This window comes from Staurois parvus, unplaced genomic scaffold, assembly GCF_062004578.1.
Source record: "Staurois parvus isolate SC_StPar_1 unplaced genomic scaffold, SC_StPar_1.0 ptg000490l, whole genome shotgun sequence".
In the NCBI taxonomy this organism is placed as follows: domain Eukaryota; kingdom Metazoa; phylum Chordata; class Amphibia; order Anura; family Ranidae; genus Staurois; species Staurois parvus.
In genome coordinates this window covers 150,001-164,119 of record NW_028318286.1, presented here as the reverse complement: position 1 = coordinate 164,119, position 14,119 = coordinate 150,001, and the positions used below count along the sequence as shown (strand labels likewise).

At 47.5% G+C, this 14,119-nt stretch overlaps 1 long non-coding RNA gene across 4 annotated transcripts in view; it reads right to left on the bottom strand.

Annotated features, from left to right (window-relative positions):
* Positions 1-14,119, bottom strand: part of LOC149452189 (uncharacterized) — a 154,829-nt gene that overhangs the window by 105,049 nt on the left and 35,661 nt on the right. For all 4 annotated transcript variants that reach the window (XR_016314910.1, XR_016314908.1, XR_016314909.1 and 1 more), the window contains exon 3: positions 4,071-4,191. This is a non-coding gene — a long non-coding RNA (uncharacterized LOC149452189). The remainder of the gene's footprint in view (positions 1-4,070; positions 4,192-14,119) is intronic.

The window sequence follows — 14,119 nt, the reverse complement described above, 5'->3', positions numbered from 1 at the left end:
CCTTTAGAGTTCTCCTGTATATCAGGGTCCCCTTTAGAGTTCTCCCTTATATCAGGGGCCCTATTAGAGTTCTCCCCTATATCAGGGTCCCCTTTAGAGTTCTCCTGTATATCAGGGTCCCCTTTAGAGTTCTCCCCTATATCAGGGCCCCTATTAGAGTTCTCCCCTATATCAGGGCCCCTATTAGAGCTCTCCCCTATATCAGGGGCCCTATTAGAATTCTCCCTTATATCAGGGGCCCTATTAGAGTTCTGCCCTATATCAGGGGCCCTATTAGAGTTCTCTCCTATATCAGGGCCCCTATTAGAGTTCTCCTGTATATCAGGGTCCCCTTTAGAGTTCTCCTGTATATCAGGGTCCCCTTTAGAGTTCTCCCCTATATCAGGGCCCCTATTAGAGTTCTCCCCTATATCAGGGCCCCTATTAGAGCTCTCCCCTATATCAGGGGCCCTATTAGAATTCTCCCTTATATCAGGGTCCCCTTTAGAGTTCTCCCTTATATCAGGGTCCCCTTTAGAGTTCTCCTGTATATCAGGGCCCCTATTAGAGCTCTCCCCTATATCAGGGCCCCTATTAGAGTTCTCCCCTATATCAGGGCCCCTATTAGAGCTCTCCCCTATATCAGGGGCCCTATTAGAATTCTCCCTTATATCAGGGGCCCTATTAGAGTTCTGCCCTATATCAGGGGCCCTATTAGAGTTCTCTCCTATATCAGGGCCCCTATTAGAGTTCTCCCCTATATCAGGGCCCCTATTAGAATTCTCCCTTATATCAGGGTCCCCTTTAGAGTTCTCCCTTATATCAGGGCCCCTATTAGAGTTCTCCCCTATATCAGGGCCCCTATTAGAGTTCTCCCCTATATCAGGGGCCCTATTAGAATTCTCCCCTATATTAGGGTCCCCTTTAGAGTTCTCCCTTATATCAGGGCCCCTATTAGAGTTCTCCCCTATATCAGGGCCCCTATTAGAGTTCTTCCCTATATCGGGGCCCCTATTAGAGTTCTCCCCTATATCAGGGCCCCTATTAGAATTCTCCCTTATATCAGGGGCCCTATTAGAGTTCTGCCCTATATCAGGGGCCCTATTAGAGTTCTCTCCTATATCAGGGCCCCTATTAGAGTTCTCCTGTATATCAGGGTCCCCTTTAGAGTTCTCCTGTATATCAGGGTCCCCTTTAGAGTTCTCCCCTATATCAGGGCCCCTATTAGAGTTCTCCCCTATATCAGGGCCCCTATTAGAGCTCTCCCCTATATCAGGGGCCCTATTAGAATTCTCCCTTATATCAGGGTCCCCTTTAGAGTTCTCCCTTATATCAGGGTCCCCTTTAGAGTTCTCCTGTATATCAGGGCCCCTATTAGAGCTCTCCCCTATATCAGGGCCCCTATTAGAGTTCTCCCCTATATCAGGGCCCCTATTAGAGCTCTCCCCTATATCAGGGGCCCTATTAGAATTCTCCCTTATATCAGGGGCCCTATTAGAGTTCTGCCCTATATCAGGGGCCCTATTAGAGTTCTCTCCTATATCAGGGCCCCTATTAGAGTTCTCCCCTATATCAGGGCCCCTATTAGAATTCTCCCTTATATCAGGGTCCCCTTTAGAGTTCTCCCTTATATCAGGGCCCCTATTAGAGTTCTCCCCTATATCAGGGCCCCTATTAGAGTTCTCCCCTATATCAGGGGCCCTATTAGAATTCTCCCCTATATTAGGGTCCCCTTTAGAGTTCTCCCTTATATCAGGGCCCCTATTAGAGTTCTCCCCTATATCAGGGCCCCTATTAGAGTTCTTCCCTATATCGGGGCCCCTATTAGAGTTCTCCCCTATATCAGGGCCCCTATTAGAGTTCTCCCTTATATCAGGGCCCCTATTAGAGTTCTCCCTTAAATCAGGGCCCCTATTAGAGTTCTCCCCTATATCAGGGCCCCTATTAGAGTTCTCCCCTATATCAGGGTCCCCATTAGGTTCTCCCCTATATCAGGTTTCCCATAAGAGATCCCCCCCTTATATCAGCCTACCACCCCAACCCCCCCGTTCCATTACATCTGGGTTCCCATTAGATTCTCTTCTACATTAGGGTCCACATAAGAGTTCCCCCTTACTTCAGAGTCCCTATTAGCTTCAACTTTACAACAGGATCCTCATCAGAGTTCCCTTTTTATCAGGGTCCCACCTTATGTCAAGGATCCCCATCAGAGTCCCATTTACACCCGGGTACTCAGAGTACCCCCTGACATCAAAGCCTACATCAGGGTCCTCATTAGAGTCCCCGATTACATCAGGGTCCCCATCAGAGTCTCCCTTACATCAGGGCACTCCCCTTACATCAGGGTACCCATTAGAGTCCCCCTTTATGTCAAGGTTCCCCATTAGAGTCCTTTTCACTTCAGGGTCCCCATGAAAGCCCCCTTATATGAAGGTCCCCATCAGAGTCTCATTTACATCAGGGTATCCAGTAGAGTACCCCTCATCGGACTTCCCCTTACATTAGGGCACCATCAAAGTCCTTCCTTACACATTTACATCAGGGTACCCATCACAGTCACCCTTAAATTAGGGTACCCATCAGAGTCACCCCTTACATCAGGGTATCCTTCAAAGTGCCTACTAACATCAGGGCACCTTTAAGAGTCCCTTTCTACATCAAGGTCCCCATCAGAGCCCCCCTTACAAAAGGGTACCCATCACAGTCCCCCCTTACATAAGAGTACCCTTCAGAGTCCCCCTAATTTCAGTGTCCCCATCAGAGTCCCCCTTACATCAAGGTCTCTGCCAGAGTCTACCTTGAATCAGGGTACCTATTGGAGTCCCCCCTTACATCAAGGTCCCGATTAGAGTTCCTCCTAACATCGGGGTCCCCATCAGACTCCCTCTTACATCAGAGTACACCAAAAAAAGTCCCCCCTTTACAGAGTCTAGGTGGGGGTTGAAGCATATTGTAACGGAACCTGATCCCGACTGCACTAGGGTATTTCCGTTAGACTCTCGCTTCCCTGTCCAAACACAGATCCACGGACACCACCGCTGACCAAACAAGAAGAGACACACCAGAATTGTCGTAAAGCAGGAAGTGGACTGCTTTATTTTAATATAGATACAAGATATATACACAGGGCGGGGAAATACACCCAGCAACAGGAAACACATCAGCAGGCCGTCCCATAAGGGGGAAGGGCTGCCGGAAACACCCCCCACCAAGCCAGTACAAACACATACATCCCATAATAGTTTGCTCCCAAGCAAGACACACAATAGAACAATGGGACAACCACCTGGCAGTAAACAATGAACAACCCCCACACCCCACCTGTACATGTCTACACAATATTAGGAAAGATCACTCTGTACCCCTAACAGACACAGGGTGACTTACACATAATAGGGATATGGGGAGCTGAGACAGGGGTCTCCCCACCTCTCCAAAGGGGGCTGTGTTCCATGGGCCCCCCACCCAAAGTCACTCCCGTCACACATATACCATAGGCAGTCTCTGCTAACCTGGTTCCTCAATCAGTGTACATTGAGGATATGCCACTGACCCTCGCTGTAGGCTGGATAAAGTCCTGTAGAGGGCCGGACGTGGCCTGTGGGCCACAGCTTGGAGACATCCGTGGTAGAGAAATGCTTTGATGACATCATCACCAGGCTTAATATGATTGCATTGACAGCTGCTGGGATCTCAGTTCCCATTGATAAAGGCACACCCCCAGAACTACATCACCCAAGAGCCCTTTCACTACACCGTGTGTGGGGAGTCTCCTGAGAGTCAAGGCAGCAGCAATGTTTTGCTCTGAAGGAGATAAATGTATCCACATGGGGAGGGGTGATGGATGGAGTTCTGTAGTCCAGAGAGAAGGGCTGACAACGCTGGTTGGGATTTCAGTGCGTTGTCTGCCTCTACAGGAGAATGCTGAACTTCTGGCACGTCAACAAGTATTTTTCTGTGCCTGCACATTTTAAAGGTATAGATCAGATAGCAAATACTTATACAACCGATTGTACAGACTCCTAACAACAAGACAATATCAGGAATGCCCAGTGTATCATTGTAACACCTTTACTGTAAAGAATCCTTACCGGTCTTATGATGGTAGACCTCCAGGCTCTGAATGCTTTTTTGCGATATGTCGGACTGCATGCGATAACCAGGAAACTGCCGCGAATTATCAGACAAGGGTACAAGACAGGGTACTGAGACCTAAATATAAAAGACATTTATATGTAGCGTTACCTAGAGCGGAACCTCCGGAACATCTGAATACACAATTGAAATGCATCTGTGAATGGTTTTACCATCCAAAGTCCTGTCAACTTATCTTAGACGCAGCGACATCATCACATGACCTCTGTACTTGCCTACGCAATGCAGGCAGATCATGGCTGGTGGGAGGGGTCAACAGGGTGCAGTACATAGATTCCTGAAAACACAGCACCCTGCCTCAGTGCTCCTGATGCAAGTAGCAAGCTGCCACTTGGGAGGGGTTATGCAAATATCAAAATGCATTGATTCCCAGGCAGGCTACATTTGCACAGGCAATGCCTACAGGTGGTGTTGAGCTTCCATGAGTAAAACTACTGAATGAAAGGGAGGCCAGGGGCAGGGGCATTTAGGTTGTGGAGCAGTGGTGTAGATAAGAGAGGGGGTCAGGGGGGTCCAACAGAGCATTTATCCACAACGCAGCAGCTAGGCCAATGTAGCCGTTCAGCTGCGGGATGGAAAGTGCTAGATGATGTTGGACGTCCTCCAGCTAGGAAATTAGGCGGAGCTCTATCTGACTTCCTGAAGCTTCTAGTGCACATTGTGAGAAGCTCACAGTGTGCAATGACATCAGAGGAAGCCATTTTAGTCCAAGAGAGGAGCCGGTACAACTGTGCAAGACTGAAGGGGAGGAGCTGGTACAACCGTGCAAGACTGAAGGGGAGGAACCGGTAAACCCAGGGGCAGACTGATCATTTGGAAGCTCGGGCACTGCCCGAGGGCCCGGGATCAGTAGGGGGACCCATGAGATGCCCCTGGTACCTTTTTCATAGGCTTTTTTGAGTTTGGGCAAGGACACAGGGGCCCCATGATCTCCTATTGCCCTGGGGCCCCATGAGTTATCAGTCCGCCGCTAGGTACACCTGTGCAAGATTAAAGGGGAGAAGCAGGTACAACCGTTCAAGACTGAAGGGGAGGAGCCGGTACACCTGTGCAAGACTGAAGGGGAGGAGCCGGTACAACCGTGCAAGACTGAAAAGGAGGAGCCTGTACAACCGTACAAGACTGAAGGGGAGGAGCCTGTACAACCGTACAAGACTGAAGGGGAGGAGCCTGTACACCTGTGCAAGACTGAAGGGGAGGAGCCGGTACAACTGTGCAAGACTGAAGGGGAGGAGCCGGTACACCTGTGCAAGACTGAAGGGGAGGAGCTGGTACACCTGTGCAAGACTGAAGGGGAGGAGCTGGTACACCTGTGCAAGACTGAAGGGGAGGAGCTGGTACACCTGTGCAAGACTGAAGGGGAGGAGCTGGTACACCTGTGCAAGACTGAAGGGGAGGAGCCGGTACACCTGTGCAAGACTGAAGGGGAGGAGCCGGTACACCTGTGCAAGACTGAAGGGGAGGAGCCAGTACAACCATACAAGACTGAAGGGGAGGAGCCTTTACAACCGTACAAGACTGAAGGGGAGGAGCCGGTACACCTGTGCAAGACTGAAGGGGAGGAGCCGGTACAACTGTGCAAGACTGAAGGGGAGGAGTCGGTACACCTGTGCAAGACTGGAGGGGAGGAGCCGGTACACCTGTGCAAGACTGAAGGGGAGGAGCTGGTACACCTGTGCAAGACTGAAGGGGAGGAGCCAGTACAACCATACAAGACTGAAGGGGAGGAGCCTTTACAACCGTAAAAGACTGAAGGGGAGGAGCCGGTACACCTGTGCAAGACTGAAGGGGAGGAGCCGGTACAACTGTGCAAGACTGAAGGGGAGGAGTCGGTACATCTGTGCAAGACTGAAGGGGAGGAGCTGGTACACCTGTGCAAGACTGAAGGGGAGGAGCTGGTACACCTGTGCAAGACTGAAGGGGAGGAGCTGGTACACCTGTGCAAGACAGAAGGGGAGGAGCTGGTACACCTGTGCAAGACTGAAGGGGAGGAGCTGGTACACCTGTAAAAGACTGAAGGGAAGGAGCTGGTACGCCTGTGCAAGACTGAAGGGGAGGAGCTGGTACACCTGTGCAAGCCTGAAGGGGAGGAGCCTTTACAACCGTACAAGACTGAAGGGGAGGCTGGAGGGAGGATTTAAAATGTTTTCGTTTCTCTTGCTGTCTGTGTTCCCAGCGGGGATATTTTCCCCCACTTCCTGTCCTGGTGACACCCTGAACAGTACAGGACACAGCTCTCAGATTTCTGTTGGCGATGGACAGGCTGATGGATGGTGAACGGGGCATTTATGACGCTCTATAAACAGAGGCCTTCTCTTCATTCAGATCTCTCTTCTGTCTATTAAATATTAAAGACGTCTGGAAGAAAGCGTTTTATGAGGAATAATTTATTTCCGATGACATTATGCACGCTTTGGTCATAAAAATAAATGATTTTTTTATTGAGCCGGCCGCGGACACAAGGAGGTAATCACAGCGTGATGGGGAAAGGTCAGCGCGTGCGTTAGTCGCCTCAAATGGCGAGACGTCGGGAGTCCTTTATAAACCGCGTCTATATAGGCCAGCGGTGGGCGCCGTCCCACCCTTTGTAACAGGAATCTCATAGAGAAGGTGGAAGATAAAGTACAACATTCTACTTCTCCTCCTACTGTACTGTACATCCAGAAGAAGGCAAACCCAGAAGACAGACGAAAATTCTTCTCTGGCTCCCAGATCAAATCCCGGGACCAATGACGACATCCATCAATCTTCCAATTATTGGCCGACACTTGGAGGGAAGGCATCCAATTAGCACTTAGCAAATACCCTCCTGGGGCGGAGTTATCTCTTCACTTTATATGTATAGTATATTAAACAGTATTTGTATCATTTGATTGTTTTATACCAGAATTAAAATTGTGTGTTTTATATATGTTACACACACACACGTGTCCATGTATACAGTGTGTGTGTGTGCAGGACCCTGCATTCACTATATCTGGTCTCCCCGGACCCCGCATTCACTATATCCGCTCTCCCCGGACCCCGCATTCACTATATCTGGTCTCCCCGGACCCCGCATTCACTATATCCGCTCTCCCCGGACCCCGCATTCACTATATCTGGTCTCCCCGGACCCCGCATTCACTATATCCGCTCTCCCCGGACCCCGCATTCACTATATCCGCTCTCCCCGGACCCCGCATTCACTATTTCCGCTCTCCCCGGACCCCGCATTCACTATATCTGGTCTCCCCGGACCCTGCATTCACTATATCCGCTCTCCCCGGACCCCGCATTCACTATATCTGGTCTCCCCGGACCCCGCATTCACTATATCCACTCTCCCCGGACCCCGCATTCACTATATCCGCTCTCCCCGGACCCCGCATTCACTATTTCCGCTCTCCCCGGATCCCGCATTCACTATATCCGCTCTCCCCTGACCCTGCATTCACTATATCCGCTCTCCCCGGACCCCGCATTCACTATATCCACTCTCCCTGGACCCTGCATTCCCTATATCCGCTCTCCCCGGACCCCGCATTCACTATATCTGGTCTCCCCGGACCCCGCATTCCCTATATCCGCTCTCCCCGGACCCCGCATTCACTATATCCTCTCCCCGGACCCTGCATTCACTATATCTGGTCTCCCCGGACCCCGCATTCCCTATATCCGCTCTCCCCGGACCCCGCATTCACTATATCCGCTCTCCCCGGACCCCGCATTCCCTATATCCGCTCTCCCCGGACCCCGCATTCCCTATATCCGCTCTCCCCGGACCCCGCATTCCCTATATCCGCTCTCCCCGGACCCCGCATTCACTATATCTGGTCTCCCCGGACCCCGCATTCACTATAACCAGTCTCCCCGGACCCTGCACTCACTATATCCGCTCTCCCCGGACCCCGCATTCACTATATCCGCTCTCCCTGGACCCAGCATTCACTATATCTGGTCTCCCCGGACCCCGCATTCACTATAACCAGTCTCCCCGGACCCTGCACTCACTATATCCGCTCTCCCCGGACCCCGCATTCACTATATCCGCTCTCCCCGGACCCCGCATTCACTATATCCGCTCTCCCCGGACCCCACATTCACTATATCCGCTCTCCCCGGACCCCGCATTCACTATATCCGCTCTCCCCGGACCCCGCATTCACTATATCCGCTCTCCCCGGACCCACATTCACTATATCCGCTCTCCCAGGATCCTGCATTCCCTATATCCGCTCTCCCCGGACCCTGCATTCACTATAGCCGCTCTCCCCGGACCCCGCATTCACTATATCTGGTCTCCCCGGACCCCGCATTCACTATATCTGGTCTCCCTGGACCCCGCATTTACTATATCTGGTCTCCCTGGACCCTGCATTCACTATATCCGAAGGGCTACAGGTTCAGTCTGTCTTATCAGCGTGGACATCTGAACAAGGGGAGGAGCAGAGAAGACAGGATCAAACAGCCTTTTTACACAATGCAGAGGATTAACCCCTTAGGTTCCACAGTGAGTATAACCAGCATGCTTTACTGCATCTACAGACCGATTGTACTGTTGTGGGTTTAGTAACACTTTAAATTTCCTTTCAGTTTGCACAAATGACATTCAGGAAATGAACTTTTTTTTTTTTTATATAAATAGACCCCCAAAGTGGCGGCAAATTGAAAATGTTACAGTTGTCACCAAAACAGGAGGTAACAGAAAATTTGTAGAGAGCTCCTCCCACTTCCTATTGCTCCTTGACAGGAATTGGGGGAAATCTCCCCAACGGGACTGAAGTTGTAACCCTTCTCTACACGATTCAGCACTTTAGGCTTTACAATACACTTTTAGGAAATAATTGGAATAATAATAATGATTTTTGTTTTCTCTTCATCACCTTATTTGGCACTCTGGGAGCACCCCCACCCCTCTCACAAAATGCATTGGCTACTTCCATAATGTGTGGAAGCCAGAAGGGTGGGCTTTCACATCCACACACTTGTGTTAGTCTGGAAATTTGAGTGATTTTTTTTAATAGCAGAAATATATGGAGTGATGCATTTTGGTCATCATGTATTGTTTTTAGAAGCTATACAGTAAGTCCCCTATTCGTATGCTAATTAACTTGTTGGACTGGTTCATGGAACTCATGCAAAAGGAAGTGATGTTGGCAATAAGTAGGGGGAGGCAACAAAGGCCTGGAACACAGCCATTGGCTGAAGACAAAGGTGGGTAGTTTTGGGGGACTGTGCCAGAGGAGACTTCACAGGACCATAGGAGTAGCTCTCCCCCCTTGGGAGCACACTCCCCCCCCCCCCTTGGGAGCACCCCCCTCCCGAAACGCATTGGCTACTTTTTGGATTGCCCCCCCTGACTTGTAAAGGACTAACGTTGTATCTGGACCTCTTAGCTGTGGCGTGGCTCTTCAATTCCAAGTCTCCTGTTTCTAAAAGTAATGTGCAGCCCTTTGGCGATGTCAGGGGCCACACCAGGGCCCCCCTCCCTTTATCAGGAAAGTTGAGCACCCAAAACGAAAGGAGCCAACCTTGAATTTGGCACATTTGGCGCTGGAAAATCTATGATATCAGAAAAAAAAAACAGTTACAAATCCTAAACTAACTGCCGTCAGTAGAAGTCGAGCGACACAATGCAGCGATCGGTCTCCGGGGGAATGGCACGTGGCAGAGTGTGGATGTCACTCAGAATTTGGAGCCTGCAGAGGAAGATCCTCCATACAATGACATACGTTGCTCATCCACGCTGAGTCAGTGAACGCAGCGAGCGGAAGAGACATCCCGGGAACATGTAGCTGCCACGTGACGTGGCGGTGTGCAGTCACCCCCCCGGGCCAGGCACGCGGTCTGACCTAATTAGTGGAAATCGCTGCACCTTACACAAATGCTGAATGCCGGAACGCTGACACACCGCGTGAGATATCCGGCAGCCTTTCTGCAAAGGGCGAAAAGCTCAAAGTGGACCTGTCACTAATCTCAGCTTGTGAGGATAAAAAATAAATAAAAAGGCCACGGAAAGTCAAAACCATCACCGGATTCACCAAGGTAGGTGGGTAAAGATATCTGCAAATCTCAATTACTTCTGGAAAAGCCAGGTGCTACCCTCTCAAGTCTTCCGTGAAGAAGTGTAGAATATAAAAGGGGCGGGGCAAACACCGACTTTTTAAAAAAAAAGTCATGATTTTTCCATAACTCCAGTGCCTGTATCTCGGCCTCTATGGATCCTTTTGACAGGTAGCTTTCTTACAAAAAAAAAAACCCTCAAATTGGGGAATTTGTTTGTATATTTTTACCTGTTGACACCCACATAATGTGTGGAAGCAAGAAGGGTGGGCTTTAACCAGGGGCAGACTGACCATTTGGAAACTCGGGCACTGCCCGAGGGGCCGGGGTCAGTAGGGGGCCCCATGAGATGCCCCTGGTACCTTTTTCATAGGTTTTTTTGAGTTTGGGCAAGGACACAGGGGCCCCATGATCCCCTATTGCCCAGGGGCCCCATGATCCCCTATTGCCTTGGGGGCCCCATGAGTTGTCAGTCCGCCCCTGGCTTTAACATCCACACACCTGTGTTGGTATGGAAATTTGAGTGATTTTTTTTTAATAGCAGAAATATATGGAGTGATGCAATTTGGTTATCATGTATTGTTTTTAGAAGCTATACAGTAAGTTCCCTATTCATATGCTAATTAACTTGTTGGACTGGTTCATGGAACTCATGCAAAAGGAAGTGATGTTGGCAGGAAGTAGGGGGAGGCAACAAAGGCCTGGAACTCAGCCATTGGCTGAAGACAAAGGTGGGTAGTTTTGGGGGACTGTGCCAGAGGGGACTTCACAGGACCATAGGAGGAGTTTCACCCAAGGATAGCTCTAGCTCTCTCCCCTAGGGAGCAACCCCCCCCCCTCCCCGGGAGCACCCCCCTCCCGAAATGCATTGGCTACTTTTTGGATTGCCCCCCTAGGGCATACACATACTAGAGCCAATTTAGACAAGATCCAATTAACCTACCAGCATGTGTTGGAGGAAACCGGAGTACCTGGAGGAAACCCACGCAGGCACAGGGAGAACATGCAAACTCCAGGCAGGTGGGATTCCAACCAACGACCCCGAGTACTGCCAGGTGGAAGTGCTAACCACTGTGCTGCCCTATAAAAAATATATACTAATTTTATTAATCCCATTGACGCCATTATCGCCGCTCTCAGCTGCGCTCTGAAGGCTTCCACGCGAAGATACAGACAAAGACGCACTTAATAAAAACGCTTAAATGGCCCATTCCAGATTACCTAAAGGAAGAAGATTACACTTTTATCTCACGGCTAATAGCTCCTGAGACGTCCGCCGCCTGTCGCGGTTTCCAACCGTCGCTCTTGTAGGGCGAGCGCTCACATAAAAATGCCAATATTTAGAATGTACTATTTCCTCTCCGGCCTGATCCGGCCGTTGTGTTATCTGCCGTTTTATTCTCCCTTTTAAATTACACGAGCGACACGGCAAACAGTCACCGGCAATTAATGGAGGGAGGGAAGGACGCCGAACGGCGCTGATTTTACTTCCATTTTCTGTCTGTTCAATGCACAAGGTGACATGTCGGGAGAGAGGCGTCGTGAGGAGATACCCATCGACAAGACATCTGATTTGATGGATGACGTGGGTCCCAGCTCCGCCCACGCCTAGGCCCCCTTCCACACAGGTGTTCCGTATGTCCGTTTTTCATCTGTCCGTTTACAGAGGACAAAAAACGGACCCCCATGTATTTCTATGGACTTACAGATGTAAACGGAGGAACATATTTTTACATCCGTTAATGTTTGCATTCGTTAGCATTCGTTAGCATTAGCATTTTGAACGAAAGAAAACCCTGTTTTTCATCCGCAAGAAAAAAAAACTGGAACGGACAAAAAAACGGATGTAAATGGATGTGAATGGACCAAAAGCAGATGTAGACGGATGAAAACGGATCTAAAGGGATGAAAAACGGATGTAAACCAATGTAAATGAATGAAAAACGGATGTAAACGGATGTAAAAACGGATCTAAAACGGATGAAAAATGGATGTAAAACAATGTAAACAGATGAAAAACGGATGTAAAAGGACCAAAAACAGATGTAGACAGATGAAAATGGATCTAAACGGATGAAAAACAGACATAAACAATGTAAACAGATGAAAAATGGATGCAAACGGATGAAAAAATGGATGTAAATGGATTACAAAAAAACAGATGTAGACATGAAAACGGATGTAAGCCAACGTAAACAGATGAAAAACGGATGTAAATGGATGAAAAACTGATGTAAACCAATGTAAACAGATGAAAAACAGATGTAAACGGACTAAAAACGGATGTAGATGGATGAAAACGGATCTTAACGGAAGAAAAACAGATGTAAACGGATGTAAAACAGATGTAAACAGATGAAAAACAGATGTAAATGGATGTGAATGGACCAAAAATGGATGTAGGTGGATGAAAACGGATCTAAACAGATGAAAAACTGATGTAAACGGATGAAAAAAGGATGTAAATGGATGAAAAAAACGGATGTAAACGGATTTAAATGGATGAAAAACGGATGAAGACCAATGTAAACAGATGAAAAACGGATATAAATACTGTATAATAATAATAATATAAATGGATGTGAACGGACCACAAACGGATGCAGATGGATGAAAACGGATCTAAATGGATGAAAAAAGACAATGTAAACAGATGAAAAACAGATGTAAACGGACCAAAAGTGGATGTAGATAGATGAAAACGGATCTAAACGGATGAAAAATGGATGTAAACAGATGAAAAAACGGATGTAAATGGATGAAAAAATGGATGTAAATGGGTAAAAAAAAAACAGATGAAAACGGACCAAAAATAGATGTAGATGGATGAAAACGGATCTTAACGGATGAAAAACAGATGTAAACGGATGTAAAACAGATGTAAACAGATGAAAAACAGATGTAAATGGATGTGAACGGACCAAAAACAGATGTAGACAGATGAAAATGGATCTAAACGGATGAAAAACAGACATAAACAATGTAAACAGATGAAAAATGGATGCAAACGGATGAAAAAATGGATGTAAATGGATTACAAAAAAACAGATGTAGACATGAAAACGGATGTAAGCCAACGTAAACAGATGAAAAACGGATGTAAATGGATGAAAAACTGATGTAAACCAATGTAAACAGATGAAAAACAGATGTAAACGGACTAAAAACGGATGTAGATGGATGAAAACGGATCTTAACGGAAGAAAAACAGATGTAAACGGATGTAAAACAGATGTAAACAGATGAAAAACAGATGTAAATGGATGTGAACGGACCAAAAATGGATGTAGGTGGATGAAAACGGATCTAAACAGATGAAAAACTGATGTAAACGGATGAAAAAAGGATGTAAATGGATGAAAAAAACGGATGTAAACGGATTTAAATGGATGAAAAACGGATGAAGACCAATGTAAACAGATGAAAAACGGATATAAATACTGTATAATAATAATAATATAAATGGATGTGAACGGACCACAAACGGATGCAGATGGATGAAAACGGATCTAAATGGATGAAAAAAAAACAATGTAAACAGATGAAAAACAGATGTAAACGGACCAAAAGTGGATGTAGATAGATGAAAACGGATCTAAACGGATGAAAAATGGATGTAAACAGATGAAAATACGGATGTAAATGGATGAAAAATTGGATGTAAATGGATAAAAAAAAAACAGATGTAAACAGATGAAAACGGACCAAAAATAGATGTAGATAGATGAAAACGGATCTTAACGGATGAAAAACAGATGTAAACGGATGTAAAACAGATGTAAACAGATGTAAATGGATGTGAACGGACCAAAAATGGATGTAGGCGGATAAAAACGGATCTAAACAGATGAAAAACTGATGTAAACGGATGACAAAATCGGATGTAAATGGATGAAAAAAACGGATGTAAACAGATGAAAATGGATTTAAATGGATGAAA